This window comes from Artemia sp. Qi Xiang Cuo, chromosome 14, assembly GCF_049724085.1.
Source record: "Artemia sp. Qi Xiang Cuo chromosome 14, ASM4972408v1, whole genome shotgun sequence".
NCBI lineage: Eukaryota > Metazoa > Arthropoda > Branchiopoda > Anostraca > Artemiidae > Artemia > Artemia sp. Qi Xiang Cuo.
In genome coordinates this window covers 15,335,656-15,348,919 of record NC_142807.1, presented here as the reverse complement: position 1 = coordinate 15,348,919, position 13,264 = coordinate 15,335,656, and the positions used below count along the sequence as shown (strand labels likewise).

Here is a 13,264-nt window from a genome sequence, read left to right as displayed (position 1 = left end):
TTAATTTCATTATACATCAAATATTCAATTTTATGTTGTTTATGCTTTCCAAGACTGTTAAAGACACATATAGTTTTCAGTAAAGCGCCAATAACGCAGTAGGTTTTAGACTTTTACAGTGAGAGGAGGTCATTCCCAAACTCTTGTTTGTAGTGATTTTTGTTCGTTTCAAACTTGATTTGCATATTCAATTTAAGTTTCACTCGTTTTAAGAATTATTTATTAATTTACATTAATATCAATTGTATGTTTGTCAGCATTGATTGTTTATTTAATTTCTGTTCGTTTTAAGTTTCATTTATGCTTCAATAAGAAAATATTTTATTTTCGTTTTAAGCTTTATATTCATATTCAATCTAAGCACTAGCTAAACGTGTCCCCCGGGTATAACTTATGATTAATTATATATATAATTATTATAACAAATGATTAATTAGCTATAAAACGAAGTATATTACAAATATTATTTTGGTACAACATGTGTCGACCCCGGAGTTTTTGTTACCTGACCTTTAAACTTTTTTTTAATAAAATGGCTACCTCAAAATTTTTATCTGATGCATTTAGGGCATGGAGAGGGGAGAGGGCTAGTTGCCCTCCGATCTCTTTTGCCTCTTAAAAAGTGAACAAGAACTATCAATTTCCGATCAAATGAGCCCTCTCCGAAGTTTATACGAGCATCCCTTCTAAAAGAACTATATATGCTCTTAGTGCATTACTCATAACGCCTGTCTCTATAAAAAATTTTTCAAGAGTATTATTCCGTTATCTGGGATTGCTTCTCGTGTAGTACACATCTCAAAATGAAGTAACTTGTTCTTAGGTTATCGAGTAGAGTACATGACTGGGTTATCCCCAGCGATTTAACTCGGGCTACCAAGAAATGAAAAAAAGTAGGTCCCTTCAGTCAGGATTCTACACTAGTGAAAATTTTAAATTCAGATGAGGCCAATTTGGACGGCTAAAGTCTTTTAAATGTGACTTTTGTGAATCGTGACTACGTACTTTTCCTCTCACGTTTCAACTTGTATGATTCACCTGACCTGAAGACTATTGACACAATTTTTTTTTTAACTAAATATTGTATGTTATATAAGTTTCCTTTTCTTGGTGGACCTAGTTCAACTTGAGGTGCACTTTTTAATTGAAAACTAAACCGGTAGCTGAAAACACCATTTCCGTTTTGAAGGGACATAGATTGTATTGGTTTTTGATTTTCTTGAAAACTGAACGAGAAAGAATCTGAGAAATATCAGTTCAGAAAAGAAATCCTAAATTAATTGCTTTAAAAATCACTAAAAATCTTTCTAGGCAGCTTACCCTGAATTTAAAGTTCAGCCCAATTAGCGTTTCAAAATGACATGGAACATCCACTTAAAAACGCAAAATTGAAGGGTATAAATTTCAAACCTAATAACAGAAACTGGGGGACAAATTTTAAAAGACGTCACCGTCAGACAAACCTCAGATTCTAAGCACTCCCTCGTCCTAACTACTTTGTGAATATGAGTTTAAACTTTTTTTGTTTTTAATTGTTTTTTCACCTTTTCAATATATCTGAATTTTATGACGTGAAGACTATTGATAAATTTAAAGCCAGGCTTCGCCAACAGAATCCAGACTTCCAGACTATTGTTTGACGTCTTTAATATGCCTCATCTGGAATATAAAGCCTGTCCATTAGTACATCCACGTAATCCGAAAAAAGGGATTTTGAATTTTATAGGTTTCTGTAATTTTCAATCATACTATGACAGAACAAATCCAAAAAAATCTGGTAACTAGAAATTTAGTTTATTTTAGGAGTTATTAAAATTTAGTAAAACAAAGTTTCCGATTTTAGTAAACAAAATTTCAGTCGGGTTGCAACACTGAAAAGGATCCTTTTTTACTAAGACGCTTCCAAAAAAGAGAGAAAACAACGATTATATTTGGAATGCGCTGTAGAAACAGGTTTAACAACTTTTCGATCAATGAATGTGTCCCTTGAGCATCCAAAGATATGTCATTTTCAGCCAAATTATGTCCATATTTTGTCTATAGTATGTCCATAATTTTGTTCAAGTTCATTAATTGTTCAAGCATTAGAAGTTGTAAAGGTAGGCCTAGATATTTAAATAAATTTACTAGGCTATCCCTAATTTGAGCAGAATATAATTTGCAAAAAATCTGACAGTAAAAAGATCCTAAAACTGCAATTTAAAATATTACGTCCACTAAAAATATTAAACGGGTGAAGCGACCAGAATGATAATTGTGAGGGGAATGGAAGGTGAATACGTTTGAGGTGGTATGACAAATACAATCCTCAGATAAAAAAGAAAAGAACTTAACTTTTACCAACCGAATGAAACAAAAATTTAAACGGTAAGAATTCCTGGCAAAAAGATCAATTCCTTTAATATATCATGCATTCAACTATTAGGCATTATACATTAATAAAGTATGTCCAAAACCAAAAATAGCAAAAGAAAACAAAACTGTAACTTATGATTTGGCTTTTTTAAAACAATTCTCTTTTAGAAGTTCAACTTCAAAATCCAGAATCCAACTCAACGTTTTTAAAAAACTTCAAGTATAATTCTTGGCTAATTTGTTAAGATTTTCTTGACCATGAATGATGTAAATTTAAGAATCTTATAGAATTCGGAATGCTGCATTCGAAATGGTTTAATCTAAATTATGAAAAAATATACTTTTGTGAACATATGAAGAACCGTCTATACTTAAATTGTATCGGTCTGGTTTTTATGCAAAGTAACACAGGAGACGAAAATTAACGAACAAGAGAGCAGTAAAAAATTATGGTATGTAAAGTAATATTTGCTTGGGATAGTCACTCGAGGTGACACCATGATTGTGTGGTTCTCGGAGGAATTTTGGGAATTCGGGGAACAAAATTTTTATCGGGGAAACATATAGATTTTCGGGGAAATCGCCGAAAATTCGGGGATAGTGGAAGCCCTGACTACAGAGTACAACGTCAGCGTTTACTATGCCTGTTATGACGGGAAAACGCTTCAACAGCGTATGCTTAAAATAATCTCTTTTAGTAAAAAAGGAGTCTATCTGAAAGATGGAGCTAAAGAGGCAATTATTTTTTTAATTTTAGACATGAAAGTGAGTAGAGATAAGAGCAAAGAACGACATTTAAACAAACAAGATTTACCACAAATACGGGTAGTGTTGTTACCCCTCAGGCTTCTTTCTTTTTTTTGAAACCATCTTAGTAAAAAAGGAATTTATTTGAAAGATAGAGTTAAAGATTTAAATATTTTTAGAAATAAAATTAAAGAGCAACGCTAAAACATAATACGAACAAAAATTATTCCGTATATGAGAATTCCCTTTTCCTTATGTTAAATAATTTTATGGTAAAATCTACTGCTAAATAATTTTGATATACAACTGTAAAATTGCTTTAAAATTTGACTTGGTGAACTTGGGTAAATTGTAGCATCAACTATTATATTAAATATTCTTTAATTAACTTGAAAGTATGTCAATATATATATATATTTCCTTTTAAAATCTTTGTAGCTATTCAAAAAATCCTAAATAAGACATCATTTTGAACGTCACTAATTAACTATACTATATATAAAATTTTGTTATTTCATAAAGTCTTTATTACAAGCGAAAACATACTTTAAAATCAATAATGATTTTAATTATAATTGTAAAAATAATGTGTGACAATTTTAACTATAAAATCATCCCTTTGTACGAGACAAGCTAACAAGTTAGCAGCCGCACCAGGGGCTGCTAACTCGATAGCTTGTATCGTACAAAAGGACCAATTTATACTTAAAGTTTTAACAAATCGTTTTTTCTATTATAATAAAAAGCATTATAGATTTCAAAGTATGTTATCGTTTGTAATAAAGATTTTGTGAAGTAACAAAATCTCATATATAGTATATCCAATGATTCACGTTCAAAATGATGTTTTATTTAGGGTTCTTTTGATAGCTAAAAAGATTTTGAAAAAAAAAGATTTAGTAATTTTACAATTAATAATTAATTAATTTTAAGAATTTTTTTTTTGTAATTTTAGAAGAGGTCGAATATTGAGGTGAGGCCGAAAGTCTGACCTCTATGAATTTGGAGATCTGACATGACAAGGCCCAATTTAATCTATGCCTTGATAAAATTATTACAAATTTAGGTACTTCCATGTTATAGGATGAATATATAATAAAAAAGGATGAATATATAATATTTTAGAAACAATTTTGGTCTATATATTTGCACATTAGGGGGTGGGGGGTAAAGCATAGCATATATAGCCAATTCTTGTCTCCCCGTAAATATCGGTCAAGCTGCTTTCCGCTCATCGCGAATGTCAGATGGAAATCAAAGCAAGTTTGCTAGCCAGCTCACGAATAATACTTTATAGAGATAGTAAACATACAGGTTGCGGTTTTTGTTCTTTCTCAATATCTGGCTTATAGACTCGATTCTGGCTTTTCGATTCTGACGAACTTTGGCAGTCGACAAAACTAGCACTCATAAAACTAGTCTGGACTTCAAATTCAGCAATATTTCAGCGTTAAATCCGGCAAAAGGCGAGTCCCATAAATCATCACGATCGAGCTGACTATCGATTTACAATCTTATTGATCATTTACACTTCTTACTCACTCAATTACTCACTTTTTAAATATGTGAAATCCTATTCATTGTTTTAGATAAAAGAACAAAATGTATATTGGAAGAAAAGTCTGCTACTGAGTTCCTAGCTCTAATTTACAAGTAAAAAAAAATTCCTAAGTATGAGACGTATGTATTGCATAAGCTCTTCTCGTAAATAACAGCTTATAGATCAAGAAGAAAGGCCGAAAGCATGCCGGCTAAAACATTTCTGATAAACAGTTGTTGCTAATACAGCAGAGGGTTAGATTTCGGCTGAAAATATCACACAGCCTTCAATTATATTTAAAGCGATAAATTTTGTCCTTTCTTTAGAAGTGGAATATTTAGCAATAAAAAATAGATGTGTCGTTTGAATTGAGATTATATCACTGTGGTGTATGCTACAATAATGATTGATTAAGTTGAATTCTACTACAGACGACTTGATATTAAAGTTGATGGGGAGTTGAGGGTAAGAAATTTTTAGCAATTACAAAAAAGTTAATCAGTTCTGATACACAGGGTGACTTTTGGCCATGCCCCCCCCCCCCAAAGATAGAACATATTTAACGATTGTTTCTAGTTTTTTCCCAAAGTTCGTCGTCTTTCTGTTTTCTTTCCCAAGTAACATTTAAGCAAGCGTCACAATCCTCATCCGAACAAATGAAAAAGTAGATGTCTTCGCAGACACGTACGGATGACTTTCTATTGAGCGGTGTTTCAGGACTACATAAAATAACCTAGGAAAATTTAATTTCTAAGAAGCTTGTAAAGAAGATGATTAATTTTAAATCAACTTTAGCTTGAATTTAATTCAATACAATTAATATTTATAATATTATTTTTAATACAGCAAGTCCACATGGGCACTAAAAAAGGACAAGTCTGTATCTTCAGACCTGGAATGCCTTTTCGAAAATTGAACTTTTTACCACAATTTTGTAGCGTTTTTGTTTTTGTTTTCTTATTTTTGCTTGCCATATATAGTTTACTATTAAAAGTATATACATGAATATATATATATATATATATATATATATATATATATATATATATATATATATATATATATATATATATATATATATATATATATATATATATATATATATATATATATATATATATATATATATATATATATATATATATATATATATATATATATATATATATATATATACCCTCCTAAGAGGGTTTAAGTAAAATTTAATATATATATATATATATATATATATAGATATAAATTATATAAATAATTTACATTCACCGCTCTTATTATTCTAATAAAAGAGCGGTGAATGTAATATACAGGACGGTATATATTATAATAATATATATATATATATATATATATATGTACATATCTTTATATGCAGGCTTAACTCCTTAAGTAAGACCCCTCTCGGACATGTGGGGGTACACCCACATGTCCGAGAGAGAGGGGGGGGGTCTTACTGCGGAGTCAGCCTGCATATAAAGATACAAAGATACAAAGATATAGAGATACAAAGATACAAAGATATACATTTGATATGAGTCCGCATCATTTCATTACGTGCACAGTTTAATGTTAACTGGATGTCATTTTGGTTTACACAAGATTAAATGCGGGTCAATTAGTTTATTTTTCATCGAGGATTTAAGGTCCGTAGGGGTGGGTTAGTTCCCTATTTTCCTTTAAGTTTTGTTTTGCTCTTCTTTTAAACATGTGCAGATTAGAGCTAGTATTTAAATAAACTCCTGTGAATCATTTATTACTTATTTCGTATAGAATATTTAACTTCGTTCAATAGCATGTTGAGCAGCAGTCTCATTTAGCATTCATTTCCAGGTATTAGATGATAATCACTTGACTCTTGTATTGAGTAAGTACTTAAAAATAATATAGTAAATTTTACTGTCAATCAAACTTTTTACTGAGCTAGACCCATTTATTTAACGTTTCTTGGAAGTTGGGGCCGATTTCCTCTGTTAAACGACTATTTTGTGGTGGGTCCACTTAATATGGCGGTTAGAGAATGGGAAAATTTCGTTAATTTCAAAGAAGTTATTTATTATACCTTTTGTATCAGGGTTTTGTATCAGGATCAAGGCATAGATTAAATTGGGCCTTGTCATGTCAGATCTCCAAATTCATAGAGGTCGGACTTTCGGCCTCCCCTCAATATTCGACCTCTTCTAAAATTACTAAAAAAATTTTTTTTAAATTAATTAATTATTAATTGTGAAATTACTAAATCTTTTTTTTTCAAAATCTTTCTAGCTATCAAAAGAACCCTAAATAAAACTTCATTTTGAACGTGAATCATTGGATATACTATATATGAGATTTTGTTACTTCACAAAATCTTTATTACAAACGATAACATACTTTGAAATCTATAATGCTTTTTATTATAAAAGAAAAAACGATTTGTCAAAACTTTAAGTATAAATTGGTCCTTTTGTACGATACAGGCTATCGAGTTAGCCGCCCCTGGTGCGGCTGCTAACTTGTTAGCTTGTCTCGTACAAAGGGATGATTTTATAGTTAAAATTTTCACACATTGTTTTTACAATTATAATTAAAATCATTATTGATTTTAAAGTATGTTTTCGCTTGTAATAAAGACTTTATGAAATAACAAAATTTTATATATAGTATAGTTAATTATTGACGTTCAAAATGATGTCTTATTTAGGATTTTTTGGATAGCTACAAAGATTTTAAAAGGAAATATATATATATTGACATACTTCCAAGTTAATTAAAGAATATTTAATATAATAGTTGATGCTACAATTTACCCAAGTTCACCAAGTCAAATTCTAAAGAAATTTTATAGTTATATATTAAAATTATGTAGCAGTATATTTTATCATAAAATTATTTAACATAAGGAAAAGGGAATTCTCATATACGGAATAATTTTTGTTCGTATTATGTTTTAGCGTTGCTCTTTAATTTTATTTCTAAAAATAATTAAATCTTTAACTCTATCTTTCAAATAAATTCCTTTTTTACTAAAATGGTTTCAGAAAAAAGAGAAGTCTGAAGGGTAACAACACAACCCGTATTTGTGGTAAATTCGTTTGTTTAAATGTCGTTCTTTGCTCTTATCTCTACTCACTTTCATTTCTAAAATAAAAAAATAATTGACTTTTTAGCTCTATCTTTCAGATAGACTCTTTTTTACTAAAAAAGCGATTATTTTAGGCATACGCTGTTGAAGCGTTGTCCCGTCATAACAGGTATAGTAAACGCTGACGTTGTACTCTGTAGTCAGGGCTTCCACTATCCCCGAATTTTTGACGATTTCCCCGAAAATCTATATGTTTCCCAGATAAAAATTTTGTTCCCTGTATGCCCAAAATTCCCCCGAGAACCACACAATCATGGTGTCAGCTCCAGTGACTATCCCAAGCAAATATTACTTTACATACCATAATTTTTACTGCTCTCTTGTTCGTTAATTTTCGTCTCCTGGGTTACTTTGCATATAAACCAGACCGATACTATTTTAAGAAGAAGAAGAACGATTTATTGAACAAAAAACATAGCAACAAAAAATTATTACTGCCTCCCCTAAAAAGCAAAGCTTGTCCGTGGGGGAGGTAGAGAAAACAAAATACTTAAAACAAAGAACACTTGGCCACCGACACCACTAATACCAACACACTAAACAATAAATACAAAATAATATCATATATTATACATCCTCTGGGAACAACATATCAACAAAACCCCCACAATAAATAAATCAATTAATCAGTCAAAACTCATATTCAGCAAAAAGCAATTCCTTAATGGTTTTTCTAAAAATATTGGGGTCACCAATTGTCTTAATATCACAATTCAAACTATTCCGTTTTCGCGTACTTCTATAAAGGACAGAAAAACATGAACTGGAAGATATACCGATAGGTACACAGAAGTCTGCGCTACCCCTTGTATCATGATAACGAACAGTAGACCTAATGGACAATAAATAACCAAAACAACGAGGCTGAACATCCTGCTGCAGTCCAAAATAAACCACAATACATAGAATTCACGAAGGCCTGCAGCCGGCAAAATTTTTAAAGTTGGGTAAATTTCTCGAACAGACATACGTGGAGATATACTGGCTAAAATTCTTACTGCATGATTTTGTAGAACTCTTATTGGTTTTAGGGTAGAAGAAAAAGTAGAGAGTCAAATACTTGAACAATAAAGTATATACGGGTGTATTAAAGAAAAATAAAGATGGCGAAGGACAGACTTAGGAAAACAATGTTGGAGTTTGTTCATTATACCGAGGTTTCTTGCCAAAATTTTGCTAGTGAAAGTAAAATGTTCCTTAAAAGATAGAGTTTCATCTATTACAATCCCAAGGTATTTAAAATACGCAGTTCGTTTTATAACGCCATTAGGTATATATAGAGTATAGACGGTTCTTCATATGTTCACAAAAGTATATCTTTTCATAATTTAGATTAAACCATTTCGAATGCACCATTCCGTATTCTATAAGATTCTTATATTTACATCATTCGTGGTCAAGAAAATCTTAACAAATTAGCCAAGAATTATACTTGAAGCTTTTTAAAAACGTTGAGTTGGGTTCTGGATTTTGAAGTTGAACTTCTAAAAGAGAATTGTTTTAAAAAAGCCAAATCATAAGTTACAGTTTTTTTTTCTTTTGCTATTTTTGGTTTTGGACATACTTTATTAATGTATAATGCCTAATAGTTGAATGCATGATATATTAAAGGAATTGATCTTTTTGCCAGGAATTCTTACCGTTTAAATTTTTGTTTCATTCGGTTGGTAAAAATTAAGTTCTTTTCTTTTTTATCTGAGGATTGTATTTGTCATACCACCTCAAACGTATTCACCTTCCATTCCCCTCACAATTATCATTCTGGTCGCTTCACCCGTTTAATATTTTTAGTGGACGTAATATTTTAAATTGCAGTTTTAGGATCTTTTTACTGTCAGATTTTTTGCAAATTATATTCTGCTCAAATTAGGGATAGCCTAGTAAATTTATTTAAATATCTAGGCCTACCTTTGCAACTTCTATTGCTTGAACAATTAATGAACTTGGACAAAATTATGGACAAACTATAGACAAAATATGGACATAATTTGGCTGAAAATGACATATCTTTGGATGCTCAAGGGACACATTGATTTATCGAAAAGTTGTTAAACCTGTTTCTACAGCGCATTCCAAAAATAATCGTTGTTTTCTCTCTTTTTTGGAAGCGTCTTAGTAAAAAAGGATCCTTTTCAGTGTTGCAACCCGACTGAAATTTTGTTTACTAAAATCGGAAACTTTGTTTTACTAAATTTTAATAACTACTAAAATAAACTAAATGTCTTGTTCCCAGATTTTTTTTGGATTTCTTCTGTCATAGTATGATTGAAAATTACAGAAACCTAAAAAATTCAAAAATCCCTTTTTTCGGATTACGTGGTTGTACTAATGGATAGGCTTTATATTCCAGATGAGGCATATTAAAGAGGTCAAACAATAGTCTGGAAGTCTGGATTCTGGTGGCGATGCCTGGCTTTAAATTTATCTATAGTCTTCAGGTCATAGAATTCAGATATATTGAAAAAGTAAAAAACAATGAAAAACAAAAAAAGTTTAAACTCATATTCACAAAGTAGTTAGGACGAGGGAGTGCTTAGAATCTGAGGTTTGTCTGACGGTGACGTCTTTTGAAATTTGTCCCCCAGTTTCTGTTATTAGGTTTAAAAATTATACCCTTCAATTTTGCGTTTTTAAGTGGATGTTCCATGTCAGTTTTGAAACGCTATTCGGGCTAAACTTTAATTCAAGATAAGATGCCTAGAAAGATTTTTGGCGATTTTTAAAGCAATTAATTTAGGACGTTTTTTTAAATGATTTTTCTCAGATTCTCTCTCGTTCAGTTTTCAAGGGAATCAAAAACCAATACAATCTATGTCCCTTCAAAACGGAAATGATGTTTTCAGCTACCGGTTTAGTTTTCAATTAAAAAGTGCACCTCAAGTTGAACTAGGTCCACGATTCACAAAAGTCACATTTAAAAGACTTTAGCCGTCCAAATTGGCCTCATCTGAATTTAAAATTTTCACTAGTGTAGAATCCTGACTGAAGGGACCTACTTTTTTCATTTCTTGGTAGCCCGAGTTAAATCGCAGGGGATAACCCAGTCATGTACTCTACTCGATAACCTAAGAACAAGTTACTTCATTTTGAGATGTGTACTACACGAGAAGCAATCCCAGATAACGGAATAATACTCTTGAAAATTTTTTTATAGAGGCAGGCGTTATGAGTAATGCACTAAGAGCATATATAGTTCTTTTAGAAGGGATGCTCGTATAAACTTCGGAGAGGGCTCATTTGATCGGAAATTGATAGTTCTTGTTCACTTTTTAAGAGGCAAAAGAGATCGGAGGGCAACTAGCCCTCTCCCCTCTCCATGCCCTAAATGCATCAGATAAAAATTTTGAGGTAGCCATTTTATTAAAAAAAAAGTTTAAAGGTCAGGTAACAAAAACTCCGGGGTCGACACATGTTGTACCAACATAATATTTGTAATATACTTCGTTTTATAGCTAATTAATCATTTGTTATAATAATTATATATATAATTAATCATAAGTTGTACCCGGGGGGCACGTTTAGCTAGTGCTTAGATTGAATATGAATATCAAGCTTAAAACGAAAATAAAATATTTTCTTATTGAAGCATAAATGAAACTTAAAACGAACAGAAATTAAATAAACAATCAATGCTGACAAACATACAATTGATATTAATGTAAGTTAATAAATAATTTTTAAAACGAGTGAAACTTAAATTGAATATGCAAATCAAGTTTGAAACGAACAAAAATCACTACAAACAAGAGTTTGGGAATGACCTCCTCTCACTGTAAAAGTCTAAAACCAACTGCGTTATTGGCGCTTTACTGAAAACTATATGTGTCTTTAACAGTCTTGGAAAGTATAAACAACATAAAATTGAATATTTGATGTATAATGAAATTAATTGTTGAAAGATTCGTCAGTTCAAGAATCTATTTCACTGTATTTGTTTTGTTTTTTTATTTTCAATGCTGTAAGAACTCGAAAAGAAAATATTTGTAATATAATTTGTTTTCAGATAAGCGCCAATGACGCAGAAGGCTTTAGGTTTTTACAGTTACAAATTTTGTTTGTAGTGAAACTATATTTGTCTTGACCAATCTTTGAAAGAACTAATAAATTAAACTGAATATTTGATGCATAATGATATTAATTGCTGAAAGCTCACCAGTTCAAAATTTTACTGTAATTTGAATATATATTTTAAATATTAGGTACAAAGGAAATCATTTGTAATATAATTCGTTTTCAGTAGAGCGCCAATGACGCAGTAGGTTTTAGGCTTCTGAAGTGAGGGGATACCCAAACTTTTGTTTGTAGTTATTTTTATTCGATTCAAACTTGATTTGCATATTCAATTTAAGTTAAGCGTTTTCAGTTAAGCGCCAATGACGCAGTAAGCTTTTGGTTTTTATTTACAGTTCGGAAAGGATGTAGTATCCAAACACTTGTTTGTAGTGAAACTATATTCGTCTTTAACAACCTTAAAAAGAGCTAATAAATTAAGGTAAATATTTGATGTATAATGATATCAATTGCTGATAGCTCATCAGTTCAGAATGTTAATATAATTTTAATGTTTATTTTCAATATTAAGCACAAAAGAAAACATTTGTCACAAAATTGGTTTTCAGCAAAGTGCCAATAACGCAGTAAGTTTTAGACTTTTACAGTGAGAGAAGGAGGTCATACTCTTGTTTGTAGTGATTTTTGTTCGTTTCAAAGCTTGATTTGTATATTCAATTTAAGTTTCACTCGTTTTAAGATTTATTTATTAATTTACATTAATATCTATTGTATGTTCGTTTGCATTGATTGTTTTTTTTTATTTCTGTTCGTTTTAAGTTTCATTTATACTATTACTTGTTGTATGTTTTTGCTATGATTGTTTATTTAATTTCTGTTCGTTTTGGCTTTCATTTATTCTTTAATAGTAATTTCTGGTTGTTTTGAGTTTGAATTTTAAAAGGTATTTGTAACTGCTGAAATTAAGTTTAAAATGGCCTTTACTTTTCTTTGAAAAACTTACTTTTCGGAAATTTTTTTTTTTAATTAATTCAAGAGAAAAGTAGAGAACTTTAAGCATTGGAGTTGACGCAAGATCGCAAAAATGAGAGCAATAGTAGCCATAATATCTAACGTAATCGAAATCAGATTATGTAATGAATAGACCCTAATTTTTTCCCTGAATCCATGAAAGATACCAAAAGTTTTCTTATCTTCATAGATTTTATGATTACATGAACCATTATCACATGTATTCATAGATCACATGTAATCATGATTTTTTACTAGATTTCAGGATATTTACTACAACCTCTAAATTTATTAGATTTTGTTTTTTTACTAGATCTAGTAAAATCCTACTGACAGTGGCAGCCCTGATCCTTTTTCACTAAGATGTTTCCAAAAAAGAGAGAAAACATCGATTATTTTACGACTGCGCGGTAGAAGTGGTTGTTAGTCATAACAGGCATCAGTGTTACCAACACTTCAAAACAAAATGTACCACAAATTGC

General features: G+C 30.6%; 1 protein-coding gene across 6 annotated transcripts in view; it reads left to right on the top strand.

The window, feature by feature from the left end:
* The window catches only part of LOC148944188 (uncharacterized), a 147,525-nt gene that overhangs the window by 20,582 nt on the left and 113,679 nt on the right, over positions 1-13,264 (top strand). For 3 of the 6 annotated variants that reach the window (XR_016142804.1, XR_016142805.1, XM_089099740.1), the window contains exon 3: positions 6,470-6,503. The exons of the other annotated variants lie outside the window; for them this stretch is intronic. The gene's annotated coding sequence lies outside the window, so the exon portion shown is untranslated. The remainder of the gene's footprint in view (positions 1-6,469; positions 6,504-13,264) is intronic. 6 annotated transcript variants of the gene reach the window in all.